We start from the raw sequence: 17,035 nt of genomic DNA on the forward strand, positions 1-17,035 counted from the left end.
TCTACTGTGTTATGTAGTTTATTACTGTGGTTGTTCTAGAAGGCAAGTAAGTGTTAGTTAAAAAGGAAATATCAATGGCTAAATCCTTATGAATTAATTACTGCTAAATGAACACATGCAGTACTTGATGATTGTACTTAAGTTGTGTGAAAAATCTTTAAAGAAATGAAGGTATGAAATCAAATTCAACTTGAAAACACATTTTTGGCATATAATACATGTATACTGGTAAGCTCCCGCCATGATAATTGTGGAAAAGCATTAATGTCAAGGTCACAGTAGACATTTGATCATATTGTCAATACGTGGTGCATGCAACAACCATGAGAGAAAAAAAGCGCTTCAAAAATCACTATTGATATTTGCACATGAAGAAATTACTAAAGGGGTCACACAAAACAGTCTGTCAACTTAGAACTGATCTAATACACTAAACTAGCTATTCCAAAAATATGTTGCTATCAATATAATTATTAATAAAACGGACATAATAATCAAAGAAATTAAAATTAACATGCTTTGCCAGGTTTCCTTTTGAGAATGTCATCAAATTTTTGCCTCAAATGTGTTAACGAAATCATTAAACAATGTACATGTACAGCGAAAATATGTCATCCAAGCATTTGCTATAAAATTATCAACGTAATAACACAGACACGGTAAGTAAAGATGGCATATCGTACAAGGAGCGTCACATTTGAAGCATAGCTTCGCATTTGTCCCCCCAGCTTCCCTGTAACTCGTACCGCCCGTTAACAAACCTCCAAACAATTCTTACATACTGCTCAAACAGTTGTTTCATTTCCAAGGGCATAATCTCTCTGTCGACTGCATCTTTCATCATCAATACTATTGGCTTGTGGTGCTGAAAGGCAATCTCGAATTCCCTGCAACAGAACTCGCTTCGACAAAAATTTTCAGTCACGAACACTGCAATAACAGCCGACTCGCGTATACATCTGAATATTTCTTTAAAGATAGGGTTCCCAATCACAAAATTTCTATCACCGGTTGCGACGAGATCTCTATCGATACCAGTTATATCTCTGAAAGTTTGATTCAACGGTCCATACACATTCTGGGATACAAATTCTTCGTCTTGGTTTGCATAACTCAAAAACACGGCAAATCTCAGGTCATTATCATTGTCATTTAACATCGCTAATCTGTCTTGCCTTCTGTCCTTTCTTTGTGTTATTTTACGCCAGCGTCGCACTGATATAAACCCAGCGATAACCGCTATAACAACTGTGACAAAAACTACGCCGCCCGAAATGATTGCACTTCGGAAACTTTGTTCACTGCGGCACAAACTTTCTAGTTCATGGCGAACTTCCAACTTAAGTTGAATTAAGTTGGGTGGGTCAAAAGACTTATAGCAACCAACTGCTGACATATTCAAGATGTGATTAGAAAATTGAAACAAATCATTGATGTTCTTGAGATGGACACAGGCTGAACATTGGAAGACGATTTGTCCTAGATTGATCCAGCTGCCTTTTGCCATTGCTTGCATTGTTAGCTTTGTTTGCTGGGCGATTGTCCTTAACTGATTTCCACTTACATCTAACATTTGTAATTTCGTCAAATGCTGTAATTCAATATCGATTGAAGTGAGTTTATTTGATGAAATATCTATGACCTTCAGCTTCATATTGGCATTAAACATCGCTCGTGGGATGGTCTTGAACCCGTTGTCAGCTATACGAATGACCTCCAACTGAGCAAATGTCAGTAACAACTGTTCAAATTCCATCGGGCTCTTCTCCAGCATATTATGCAATCTGTTGGAGGAAATGTTTAGTGTTTTCACTTTGAACAAGCTTGACAAAACTTTGGGATTCAGATATTCATTGTTGTTATGAGAAATGTCAATGAATTCAACATCATCTTGAAGAGCCACCAAATTGAGTTCTGCATCAACTATCGGCACGTCATTATATCTCGAGTATACATTTTTAATTTGTATGCACTTAGGTTGGCTAGGTGGATACATTAATGTTATATTTCTTATATCGGTTATCTTGAATTGTTCAGTTCCACATATTCTATCTAGCACAATGCTTTCAAACCGTGGGTAACCACAGTAGAAAGGTTTTGTTTGAACTTCGACGACTTTGTCGCGCCATACAAAGTGACGACGAGATCCGAAGTTCCGCCAACACATAAAGCCTTGCAGGGTATGGCGGTCTCCATACAGGCCAGATACATCTATTACACGAAGATTAGGAAACGCTGGTGCACGCGGGAGCTTTGAGCTGGTATCGTGAATGATTGAAATGTCAGAAATATTCAGGATTTCAAGACTTTTGCAGCAATTGTTTAAATCATGAAAATCAAAACTTTCCAGCCTCGACTGGGAAAAGTCTAAAACTTTAATAGGTCTACTTAGCAGGTTTCTGATGAAGCGGCTATTAAAAACTAAGAATTTGCCATAAATATTTGTCAGTTTAACTACTTCGAGTTTCGGTAACACATTCGTGTCATCAAATTCATTTAGAATCCCAAACCGCGCATCAATGCCACAGTTTTGAAGACAAAGGACTTGGAGTTTGGATAAGCCGTCAAAAATGCCATGTTCGTAATTTAAGAAGAAACCACCGATTACAAACAACTCAACCAGACTCGATAATTTATTGAAGCATCCAGACGTTAACGTCAGATTTAATCTTGGATAACTGTCTATATATGTTGTATTGTCCACTAACGTGAGATGCTCAATAAATTCCCAGCCTGACGCTCTATAGTCGGTTAATGTTACGGTAAATCCACTTACCCCCTGTATTTGCACACGTGAAATTCCGACGGGAATATAGATCGGAAACGTACCTGTGCATATTAACGTAATGTTATCGTCTTCCACAAAACACGGTATTTCATGTGATGAAACAAAAGTCAATAATTGTACAAACGGCAGAAAAATTAACCACATTTTGTTTTTCAATATTCGGAACTCAGCCTAAAACCTTGCACGAAAGCGTTCAACATTATATGTGATTTTTTCAGTCCATACGAGCGCTATAATGTAGAGAAGATTTCGACAAATATTTAAGATCTGAAAAAATCTTCCGCTTTCTTATCAGCTCAGATTGTAATCGGTAATATTATGATTGATGTGTAACCAAATATAAACATTTGTATTTCAAGTGGTTCGTTTATCATTAAAATAGGATAATTTCTTGCGTGAAATGAAACCGATTGACATAGAAAAATGCATTTCACGCGACATCTTAAAGGGGCCTTTTCACAGATTTTGGCTTGTATTGAAAGTTTGTCATTAAATGCTTTTCATGTATATTGATAAATGTAAACATTGGATCTAAAAAGCTCCATTAAAAAAAAAACAATAATAATATTTTTTTTAAAAAGGGAAAAAAAGTAACCCACAACTGGGCTCGAACCACTGAGCCCTGGATTCCTGGAGTGAAAGTCTACCGCTTAGACCACTCGGCCATCCGCGCTCATGCAATCAGTGTGTATTTTAGACTTTATATAAGCAATCCTCGTAGTTCACAAAATATAACGACAACATCAGAACTCTTCAAATCATTCAATCGTTTCGCGTTGCAACGCTATATAATTTTCAGGTTTTTAAATCGTCAAAAGATGCATATAATGGATATTTTAGAGCATGGTAAATGTTCAGTCATGTTGTTTCCTCACAATTATCACAACTAAAACGAAAATTTGCGAATCTTAGATAACTTTTTAATTTTGTCAATTTACCAAAGCGTGAAAAGGCCCCTTTAATTATTTAATTGTTAAGGTTCATGATACATACGAGAATTAAAATGACATAAACAATACATTCGTAGAAAAATAATTGATTCGCAAAGGTTAATCTAAATTGGGCTTAAAAAATTTCTTTTTCGTTGTTGACAGTTATTTCATAACTAAAAATGAATAAGGCTTTTATTTGATCAGACAATTATACTAACTTACGACATGAATCGACATCACATTTAAGCAAAGACTGACGAATGCAATACGCATGTTTCCAATATACATGTACAGACGTCATGAAGCTACTTTTCTGGTATAAACATAAGAGCTAGTTCCTTATTCTTCTATAAAAAAAATCTGACAAAAAATTATCTGTTTGCTATAAGCCAGTACGACTGTTTATCGATCTTTGTAAGGTCTAAAGGGTTCTCAGTCAGGAAGATGGTGTTTTGAAGTTAATTTTGATAAATGTTACAAAATGCAAATACAACATAGCCTACGTGTGTTGTTTACCTCTTTAACGGGTATTTGGCAAGCTGACATTTTTCAAATAAAGAGCGAATAGTGTCGTATCAGATGATATCGTAGGCGAAAAGAAGTCTCTTCGAAACGAAAATCCAGTGTAGGCGGAAAGTGCCGTCCGTGATTAGCCAGTGAGGGATACACACGGTAATCAGGAACGAAACTTTATGCACATGCATTAGAGCAAGGCACAGTTATGATACAACGTTTCAGTATAACAACCAGTATTAGTGCGCCCCACAAGTGGCTGACAAATATTCAATATCAGGTCTAAACAACGGTTGTACATAATTATTTATCATCATAACATACATGACCCAGGTTGGTGCTGGATAGCTCAAGTCTATGGCAATGTATAAAAGTCGAAGAGAGATGATTTGAGGGGCAGAGAATGGTCATAAATAAGACGTGCGACAGTATTATAGAGTTGTAACAACAGGGTTCGTGCTAACAAAATGGTAAAATTGGCTACACCTTCCAAAATGAATTGCTTGAAATATTTCCAAGTCAATAAGGTTAAGTTAAAGAGCTTGAAAGGTTGGATGATACAGGTGGATTGCAGATCGAATTGAGCGACAATTTGAAATTGTTTTAGAAATCAGTATTGCAGCTGGGCAAAACATGGAGTCTTGTTAACCAAGAAATAGCACATTTAAATTCGTCTCTAGCTAAAAAATCCAAGTTCAAATTAAGGTCAAAGTTAAGTTGGATGATATGGGTGAATATAGATGGGCTCGAAGCAACAACTTTTATGTGTACGCATCAAATAGTCAAAATATTGGATTTGGTTCTAGGCAAAATTGTAAAATCAACTTCACTTGTCACAATTTTAAATATGGAAGGCAGGAAAGACATCACGATCACAATACATACGTCTCAATAACTAAATTGGACACAAATTATGGACATTAAATGCAAAACACAAATAGGATAAAGGGAAACTTTAGGAATCTTAAGACAGAAACTAGGAAGTGTAAGATAGCCAATTGTTTCCTTACATGATTTTTAAAATCCACTAATGATACATAAATGTTCTAAAGCATCCCTGAATCGTAGTACACATTACACATTAAGCAAGATTATTGTCAATAAAAAATAAGTAGTCGATACGAAATAAATTTTAAATAAATATCATTTAGAATCAATGGCATATACTCAATATTATTACACAAAAGAGAATTTTATAAACATAAACAATTTATATATTTGATCAGATGTCATTTAAAAATCATAGCAAACCAAGTTGTTACCATACATAAAAGGTCTAAATTTTCTTCTTTTTTATCACACACGTTGCCAAAATATTTCAATTAAAATTGTGTTTTCTACGCATGTATTTAACAAAAACTATAACCATCCAGAATAAGCGCGTAATTACGCAGCACACCAGAAAGTTAAATAATAATACTATGAAACAACGTTTTTTCTGCTATTAAAATCAAATGAAATTACTGAAGAGAAAACAATCGGTCTCGAACTCATGATTATTTGATTTTTAGTCTGGTGTGCTATCCACTAGGTCATTTAAGCCATGTGAATATGACTATTCTTAGATTGATATACCTAACAGTTCTATAAGCGGAGCATGTTGTTGTGTCCACGTGCAAATTTAAATGACCCTGAGATGTGGGACCTGTAAATAAACTCTGAACAACAACAACAACAGCGGAGCTGTATGGTGAACAATAGCAGGCGGATAAAAACTACTCAACCGTAAACGCTCGAATTCCTCGTGCGTAAGTCTCAACAACGAAATAATCACTTTTTTTCGCCACGGAACGCATTGAGAAAAGACTTTATACTTATCAGTCAAAAGAAATTGAATCAAGAACATGTGCTTCAATTGTGACACACGTGGTTAAAATTATTCAAATAAAAGAAACTTGAATAGACATATAAAGGGAAAACACAGTGACAAGTTGCTTCATTTTACGTGAACAGTTACGGGCTGCAAAGCAAAATTTATTCGAAGGAGTTACGTTACAAAACATCTCGTCAAAACCCATGGATTAGACAAGAAAACGGCAATATTAAAAGTAAAAGATCTTCTGATGAAGACAGTGAAGGAGAATGATGATGATGAGTGTTATCAATCTCGACCTCGCACTCCTCTTAATGAATTGTGCAGGTATCAGGACATTTCGGAAGCTGAAAATAAATACGAGGAGGATGATTTCGACACGTGGATTGATACTTTAATTGACGAAACTAAATCATATGGCACTGCAACTTGCACAGCTCCTGTTCCTCCCAGTCCGAAGATCATCATGGAAGAGGCGCCGTAAGAGGAAGTTTACGACGAAGTTAAAAAAGTTGTCATCGCCCCAGAACAACCGCTCTGTACATCCGTACAATTATCTTCTCCACAGAATGATTTTTCAAACAGCGAATGTAGTAATAATGAGCAACCTCACACATTACATGACAGCATCCGCGAAGAAATTGAGTTCGTCAATGACATTAAAAGTTACGACAAACTACGTGAACAATGAAGTCAGTGCTATTCACCAGACAGCATCAGTTGCATTTAGTGACATTCCATCCTAGCAACGCTGATCCAATGGAAATATTCACCCACATTCAAACCATGTTTGCAAATTACGTTGATCAATAAAATAATGATTGAACTGAGCAATACATACAGGACATTATTTGTTAAAGTATTCACATAATTGTTTTCATGATGATTTTAATTATAGGTACGTTTTACCATGCTATATTTGTAAGTTGTCATATTCATTACCCCTGGTTGAGGAATGTCGCGAAGTTCCTGAATTTATATTGTACTCATTTAGTTCTGTTCTCCGCAATACAGGCGGAGTTTTTCACCTTTGTATTCCTTAGCGGAGTTAGGATCTAGCGGAGTTTCATTCCATCGGAGTAATCAAACCTCGTGCTTCCCAAGTGCAGTTTTGGCGGGAAACACATCTATATATAGTGGACTGATTGGCTGCTCTGGGCTCACTTGCCATGACGTTACTACAGGACATTACACTTTGTTGGACATATAACGTGCATAAATTGGAAAATTTAATTGTTAATCGCAAGATCAATAAATAAAATTTTGTTATTTAGGAAAGTGCTCTTTCTTGTATAAACATCAAGGAAATAATTTACAAGAGGGCCTGAAAGGCCCAAAGTCGCTCAATGACCTGTTCTTTGCCGCCCAAGATATCAATAGAACAAATGTTCTAACCAAGTTTCATGAAGAATGAACAACAAATGGCCCCGTGGCGGCCTGTTTTTCAACAGACCGGAACCATTTTTGAACTCGTCCAAGATATTATTGGGACACATTTTCTGACAAAGTTTTATGAAGATCCGACAATAAATGTAGCCTCTACAGTGTTAACAAGGCAAGTATTCATGACGCACAACCAATGACAGTCCATTCACAAAACTTTAAAGGTGATCACAAAAGTTCACCATGTGCAAAAAATAGTATGCTCATAAAGATTGTCACCATGTGTGAATATGATATTATTAGAACTTAGTGAGTAAACTAAATCAAGTTATGATAACAACATTTGTTCCCAGCAAGTGTCATTCAGATTGAACTAAAATGTGACTAAAAGTATTCACAATGTTTCACTATAAACAACTGTAGACATACAAAAAATACCACCCCCTGAGAGGCTTGTTTTAAAACAAACCTGAACTATTTTCAGACTCGCCTTGCAATTATATTTCCAATTAAAAAATCAATAAATCCGTTTTAAAACACAAATCTTTGATAATCCTTACTATGCTGATGTTAGGAATTCATTAATTCCAAATTATTATAGATCTAGCCCAAATATGTTCAAGTTTATCGAACAACTTAATAGTTCAAAAATAGAAATCACTACACTACATTTTTACATTATGTTATCACTATGTAGTAACCTCATCCATGTGACATCCTCACTAAAACATGTTGTATTTCATACCTTTAAATTGATATTTCTTCGAAATGATGTATGTTTTGTATTTAATTTAAGGTTCATGTAGAGACTTCATTTTGAAAAATGTGGGACCCCTAGCATTGAACTCAAATTTGACTAAAGGAAGAGTGCCACATTGAAAATGTATACATATATGCTTAAAAGGATGTTTTTCCTTCAAACTGCTACCAATTTTGTACATCAACGTATCATAACATCCACAAAATCAATCAAAATACAAAGCGATTTTAACACTAAAATATACATTCTTTACAAAAAAATCTGAATCATGTTTATTCCACGTATTTCGGCGGAAAATTATATAACTAGTGAATAATATCGACATTGACGAGGGCAAGTAACGCTTAAATAGTAAAAAAAGTTTACATATCTAGAAATATCAAAACTCGAACACATGTCATTTCATCACCATGGGGGCAGCCATTTTTAAATTAATAAAATTGAAAGAAACATGCTAAAAACTCACTCATCGCCTGATTGACATTCCAAACAGTTGACGATGACAAATGCATTGGATTGTAATCTTTTCGTTGATGTTTGCAAACTGCACGATCAGACCTCATAAACACTCAAAAGAATTACTATGTAAGAAGCATTTCACCAATGTTTACAATCGTTGTCGAATCACATGTACTTTATTATTGCGCATACAATAGTACGCTTACAGACTGACAGAAAGATCGATACGTTACTCCGTTCAATTCATCACGGTATACTATTCTATTGATAATATATAATAATACATCGCATTAACAATCTAAAAGTAGAAATAATTCTTTTAAACGGAGTTTTTAATAACGAAAGTAAAAACAACGGAAGTTTGATGGATATTCTGTGAGATGCACTTCGGCTCCAGAAAAACAATACAAATAAACTAAAAAAGACGTGTGGGGGACAATTTTCAGCTGGAAAATATTTGAAATAGGGTAAGTGATGATATCTCTACGTGGTCATTTCTGTTATTTAGTGCGATCTCTTGCTGATTAATGTTAATAGTTGTTTTACTAGTTGCCACCCAACTGTCGAAATTAGTATGTGTTTTCTCAGGTATGTGTATACACATACCCGGTTTTCTCACCACTGCACGTGGTTTCGACCGATTTGTTTTGCTCGTTTTTCTACGGATCACAGCGATGGCCACGCTTTCAAATGGGTAGAAGGAATCGAAATATAAAATCAATCGTTTAGCCAATTTCTTTATATTCCTTTACAATTTTATATGTCGTTTGCAATCTATTTCAATTTGAGATGGTTTAAAATTTGCAATTTGGTTGAGAGGTAAATAACAAAATTGTTAAGCCTTTGAAATAGAATTGTGACTCTTAGTATCCACCATACTTGGATTTTTAAAAAAGTAGTTACGTTAAAGTTATTTTTAGAATTATGTTTAGGATATTTATCCAAAAAAGGCAGTTGAATAAAAACTCATTTGTTGTTTTATGACAATAATTTTCTGTGAAATGTTGCTAACTTGACCTTGTATATGTATATCGCTTTGTATTTATTCAACTTAAGGTAGTGCATATCCTTCTAAACTTTAGATTGAGATTTTGTAAATAAGTGTACAAATGTATTGGTTTTAAACCAAAATTACCACACAAATATTGAATGTCAAAAATGTGTTTATGTTATTCTATCCGTCTTTAGCTTTAAAATGATATATAGTTTGACCATATTGTACCACATTCAATGAAGAAAAACCAAAGCGAAGTTTTAATGAATTTTATCCCCCCCCCCCATGAACCTTAACGCATGCTGTTATTGCTTATGTATGTTTATGACGATGAGCTGTATACGCTTAAGTCGAAATAAACTATTCTGTTCTGTTCTGATAATCACACACACAAATTCAGACCCCATCAATAAACTGTAAACTGAAGTATATCTTCTCTTATCTATGGTTCCATACATCAAAGAAATAGCACAACAAGGTATCAAGTTGCTGATCTAAACATAGAACAACAAGGTTCACTCAGAGATGTGAATTGATTTTTGCTCAGGCAGCTGATAAGGGTCAGTTAGAGTAATTAATTTTGCATTAATGATTGGAATTCAAACATTTCAAGGTATGAACAGTTTTTCTCCCTCTGCGAAATAAATATAACTACATTAAATTTCGAGAATATTTAACTAGAGAGTAAACAATGTTTTACTATAGCCATATAAGGAAACAATGCCCAGCCTCCTGGTTGCCATGTTTTTCAACCAACCCAAACCATTTTCGAAGTCCTCCAAGATATAATAAGGATGAATCTTCTGACAAAGTTTCGTGAAAATCGAACAATAAATGTGGCATCTAGAGTGTTAAGGAAATGTGGCCTCTAGAGTGTTAAGGAAAAATGCCCCGCCCCCCTGGTGGCCATATTTTTCAAGCAACCGTAACCATTTTCATACATGTCCAAGATATAATTGGGACAATTCTTCTGACCAAGTTTCATGATGATCGGACAATGAATTTAGCCTCTATAGTGTTAACAATGTTTAACTATAGCTATATCAAGAAAAATGCCCCGGCTCCTTGTTTTTCAATCAAACGTTACCATTTTCGAAGTCATCCAAGATATCAATGAGACCAATATTCTGACTAAATTTCATGAAGATTGGACAATAAATGTGACCTCTAGAGTGTTAACAAGGTTTTACTATAGCCATGTAGGGAAAAATGCCCCGCCCCTGGCGGCCGAGTTTTTCAACCAACAGGCATCATGTTCGAACTCGTCCAATATATTATTAATAAGAATCTTCTTACCAAGTTTCATGAAGATTGAACAATAAATGTGGCATCTAGAGTGTTAACAAGGTTTTACTTTAGCCATATATAGCCATATAAGGTAAAATGCACCGCCCCTTGGCAGCCATGTTTTTCAAGCAAACGTAACCATTTTCGAACTCATCCAAGATATCATTAAGACCTATATTCTGACCAAATTTCATGAAGATTGGGCAATAAATGTGGCCTCACGAGTGTTAACAAGGCATTTGTTGACCCAACACGACGCACAACGGTCAAAAGGCGATCACAAAAGCTCACCATGAGCACATTGTGCTCAGGTGAGTTAAAAACACTCCAGTGCGGCTTTAATAGAACAATTACAGTCCTCAACAAAAAGATAGATTCGCCACATTAGATGTCATTGTTTTCAATAAACAGTTTATATTAAAGTTTACAATTAAAAAACTATCCACTGATATGAATCTTCTAGTAACGTGTAACGTAACATGGTAATTTTTCTTAGGAATTCGCATTGTACGCGTTCTATAATGTCTAAGTTATCATAACCCCATATTTCGAAGCCATGTTAGTATTGGTACAATAGTATGATCAAAAAGTGTTAACCGTTAAGTCTTGTGGCAGATCTTAGTTAATTTCACGGATATAAAGTAAATTAATTGCTTTTTTGACGTGTGCTAAGAAATGAAACGTTAATTGAAAATATGACACCAAGATATTTGTATTGCTTAACATTTCAATTTCACTTATGCCAATGTAAAATGTATAGGGCGTGATGTTTCTAGCCTCTAGCCTCAAATATGATAATTTTGATTTGATTATTGTTTGCATTGAGATTCATGTGGTGCAGTATTCATGAAATGCATTGAAACATCTTTAAAAATCTTTTTCATCGTCTTACAGAATTATACTGTCTTTTGCGTATAACAAAACACGTAAATCCGGTCAGAGATGAGCACTAGATGGATCAGGTATCTCAACATCGTTGCCGTCGCATACGAAAAAATGGCTCTCAATGTCATTTAAAAATATAGAAAAAGAGATCGATGACAAATGTTCGCCTTGATGAACGCCGCTTCACATGCGAAGAACGGAGAAGAGTTATATTTTGGGGAACACATGCTTTGATATTCTTGTACATGTCATAAATAACATTTAATATTGTATTCCTGTCACTGAGCTTCATAGCAACTTAATTCTAAGTCCATTTCTCCAGACTTTGTCAAAAGCTTGAGAGAAATCTGTAAATACACAGTAAATTTTGTTTTCTATTGATGCGATGGGTTTCAATTAGAGATTGAAGAACAAATATGTCGTCCATACAATAATGTTTTTTCTAAAACCTGCCTTTGTAAAAAATCCATTTGATTCTGTTTATTACTCATGTAATATCGATGTTAAGATTTGTTCCAAAACAACTAAATTAGGTAATATGGTGATTAGGGTCTCTGCTGTCACATTTATTTTTGTAAATATCGCTTATTGCGCCTTCAAACCAGACATTAGGCATATGACCAGTATCAAGTTCAACAACTTTACATAAATAGGTAGAAACACGTGTTAAGTATTTTATATATTCCTTTAGAATGTAATTACTTAGCGCAACTTCATTGAATTTAAGCGTTAAATATTCACTTCGATTTCGATCAAAGTTTATGTTTAATTTCAGCGTGTCTTACGGGGCAGTTTAGTTTGCAATGTTATGTAAGTTTCACTCAGAAACTGTTACAGAATGCATGGTCATATGTAACTAAAAACATATTGCCCATTTGCGAATGTATTTTCAATTTATTTTCATTTATCAGTAGGGTGGTTATCGAATGCTTGTTGTCCACCAATATCAGTCAGTTAATTCCGCTCTGTATCTCCTATACACTTTGACCGATTTTCATAAAACTTTTCTAAAATGTCAAACTCTTGAGACAATTTGCAGACCCATGATGAAGTCATGACTGGTCAAGGATGTACTTTAAGGACAAACATTTGCGCCGATATTTTTGTGTTTGCTCCATTATTTCCTATACTCTGTTCATACCTCCTCTATCCATTGAAAGATTTTCATGAAACTTTGCTTAAATTTCAAGGTCATTAAGACCATGTGCAGAATGCACGAGTCAGTCACGCTTGCTAATGGTCGCGGTCATACTTCAAGGTTAGACGTTAGAGCCTCTAATTTGCTGTCCGAATCATATCTCTTATACCCATAGAATGATTTTCATGAAACTTAGCAACAACGTTAAGTTCATTGAGATAATGTGCAGAACACAGGAATAATAAAGTCAGTCAAGTCTACTCAAGGTCAAGGATATACTTAAAGGTAAACTTTTGATCCTCTTGTTGAACAAGAAAGTGAATTTATGACTATGAGCATAAAAACGCGTCTTTCTTTAAATTTTACCGAGTACGCTTCATTTCGGATGATATAGTTTGGCAATCTTAAATCACGTTACTCAGTCAACTTCTTATTGCATTATGTGTTAAGAACATTGGTATAACAAAATACATATTATTCAATTTCAGTATTTTCAAATGCGTATCATTAAATGTGTTATCCGAAATCATTTCCATATTTTATTTTTCACGTTAAGTTACGATATTTCTAGCAGTAAAGAAACATTTCTCATGCATTTCATGTACAGAGGATAATCATGCGAAAATTAGACTTCGTGTACAACATCACGTCATTTTGCTCGGGGAAAATGTGGACTTAAATTTTTGATTGATGAATAAAACTTCGTAGCGCAGAGGTCGCTAATATCTTTACTTTTGGTAAAAAATCGTAGAGCATGTTTTTTTAAATGTGGACACTTTCTCTAACTAAACGAGAGCGCCGATGGCGTTGAAAGCATAGTTGCAAGATACAGGGAAGTTGCTGCTGAAGTAAATGTTAAGGTCAAAATATACTAAATAGTTTCCTTATGTTTCAGTGAAAAAGCTACAAATTTGAGCGAAAATAAATACAACATTTTGCACATAGAGACCATCATAACCATACCTTTTCTTGACGGGCATTCTTAGCTGAATCGATTTAAGCAATAAAAAAGATATGCCATGTTCAAACCAAAAAAGAATTCGACTCAAATCAAAATCGACTGTTTTAGCACCTTCTTTGTTCGGCCGTTTTCTAGTGGATTGTAACCTTTTGCAGTACCATTATTTACTTTAATCTCTAACTTTATCCTATTTCAGGTATTTAATAGTGAACACCTATGCTTACCCTATCAATATCTCCAAACGATAAAACCAGAAAAACAGTCTTAAGTGTAAAACATGCCTTCGAGGAAAATATAATGATTTGTGTAGACAGGGATCTATACAGTATAGGTCCCTGGTTTAGAGAGTACAGACCTTCATGACTCGAGTATTGATGACTCGATTATTTAGTTTATTAGTTTATTGTAACTTTAACAATTTCTGACATCACGAGTCGCCTCCCTTGTTGGTTCATGCTACCAAAATGTTCTATTTTTAGAAACGGGAATTCCAAATCGTGACGAATGTGAACGGTTTCAAAATGACATAACTATGAAAATAAATACGTAGAATTACATTATTTCACGCATACCATTATGCAACCATCTGTTTTCTTTTCCGACTTGATACCTTTACGGCATTCCATTTAATATTTTACAGACACAACACTCGTCCAGAATTTGCGCGAATCCATGCCACATTTAAACCGTTAGCTCTACTCGTAACGTTAATTTCTGGCTCAAAGTAAATCATTTTAATTTCAATTAACACATCTCTATTACTTTCAAACTCTACTTCATTAAATCCATAGAAAGGCAGGTCAGAATCCATGTCATAAATCAGAAAACATTCATCGTACTCCGTTATTTTTTTTACACATTTACAAAGAATGAAAGTGCTTTATGCCCCACTTCCTGTTGAGAATATGTTAATTTCTATTTATAATTAACCAATGAAATTCTACATATCCTTAAATCAGTGCCTAATGAATTTGACCTCACCCAGAACAGTAAACAAAGGAAATAGAAAGTAGGTGTGAGATCCAATTGTTTTACGAACGAAATTTGTTTTAGTTTCTTAGAAGGTTTTTTCACGTAAAACGGTCTTAGAAAAATTCAATAAAAACGGTGTCAGCAATATTCTTGGAAGAAAACGTTTCTAAATAAAAAATGTCAGAATTACCATATACTATATTAAATAGATATTTCGTCTGATTTTTGATCAGGTAAGGCTTCATAATGGTCAACCGTTCCATGTCGGTTTTCGAAATGTAGCTCTAACATAAGCATAGTTGCGTAACCGCAACTACGCTAAAAACTAGTTATCGACGCTTTATCTACAGCCCTTCATTCGTAGAGATAGGCCAGTAATGATCTGTGAAATGTCGGCGTGTATTCGGCTGCCTGAGCGCTGATTGGCTGAAGCGCTTACCAAGAAGAATTTGATTGACAGCTGGAAGTCAATATTGGCCCCTCCGCTCGCTGAGAAATTCTTTGAAAATAGCTCTTAGGCCGAGTTAACGGACTGAATGACCCGATTTACTGTTGCCATTTGTACGTGTTGTGTATGAGAAATAGCGTACATGCTGATTATCGGACGTCCTAGAGACTTCCACCATTTGTATAATGGACGTATGACTGCCTATTTGGGGCGTATTTTACGCCCGGACGTCCACTAACGGGAGCACTGTGACAGTTCTGTCCTTATCTCCTGTATCCATTTTAAGATGTTCATGTAACTTGACTACATTATTTCGGTCCATGAGACGACGTGCAGAAGGCACGAGTCAGTCATGGGTCAAGGTCATAATTCAAGGTCAAATGTTTTAGCCCTTTTTAGTGTATCTGGTCTATATCTCCTTTACCAATTGATGGATATTTATCAAAATTGGCCCAAATGTTATGGTCCTTGGGACGTTTTGCACCTTTGAGATATAGACGTAATTCTTCCGCATGACACGCCGTCAAATGATTGTGAACAAATGTACCGAGTAATTTTAAAATCTCACTATGAATGACATAGTTATGGCCCGGACAAGCTCATTAATTGCCTTTTTTTTTAACTTTTGAACTCCAAGTGTGACCTTGACCTTGGAGATATCGACGTAATTCTTTCGTATGACACACCGTCAAATGATTTCGAACTAATGTACAGAGTAATTTTAAAATCTCACTATGAATGACTTAGTTATGGCCCGGACAAGATCATTTATGTCCATTTTTTTACCTTTGAACTCAAAGTGTGACCTTGACATTGCGGATATCGACGTAATTCTTTCGCATGACACACGCTCCAATGATAGTAAACAAATGTGCAAAATGATATTAAAATCTCACAATGAACGACATATTTATGGCCCGGACAAGCTCATTTATGGCCATTTTTGACATTTGAAATCAAAGTGTGACCTTGACCTTGGAGATATCAACATAATTCTTTCGCATGAAACACTGTCCAATGATAGTGAACAAATGTGCCAAATGATTATAAAGTCTCACAATAAATGACAAAATTATGGCCCAGACAAGCATTTGACCTTTGAACTCTAATTGTGACCTTGACCTTGGAGATATGGACATACTTCTTTCGCACGACACACCGTCCTATGATGGTGAACAAATGTACCAAGTCATTTTAAAATCTAACGATAAATGACATTGTTATGGTCCAGACAAACTTTCGGTTTAAAACGCACTAAGTGACCTGTGACCTAGTTTTTGACCGGTCATGACCCATATTCAATCTTGACCTTGACATCATCTAGATACAACTTCTGACCAAGTTTGGTGAAGATTGGATGAAATTTTCGGGACAGACCGACAAAGTGACTCCTATATATCCCCCATTACAACCCATTACCAATTGTAATGGGGGTATAAAAACTTGACATGATTCATCATGTGTTTGCATGTAAAGATTAAAGAAACCACAACATATAAACTATGCAGGTCATAAAACTTTCAAAGATGATCGCCCAGTTGCTATATATTTGATATTTAGCAATGTTCACAAAATCAGTTTGATGTTATAATGTTGGATACATTTTTAATGAATATACTTAACCTGAACATACGAGGCAATTCGCGCTGAACTAAATCCTGCACCATTTTGAAATAAACATAACATTATTGTTATCCAAAAC

This window comes from Dreissena polymorpha, chromosome 4 (assembly GCF_020536995.1).
Source record: "Dreissena polymorpha isolate Duluth1 chromosome 4, UMN_Dpol_1.0, whole genome shotgun sequence".
NCBI classification, from domain to species: domain Eukaryota; kingdom Metazoa; phylum Mollusca; class Bivalvia; order Myida; family Dreissenidae; genus Dreissena; species Dreissena polymorpha.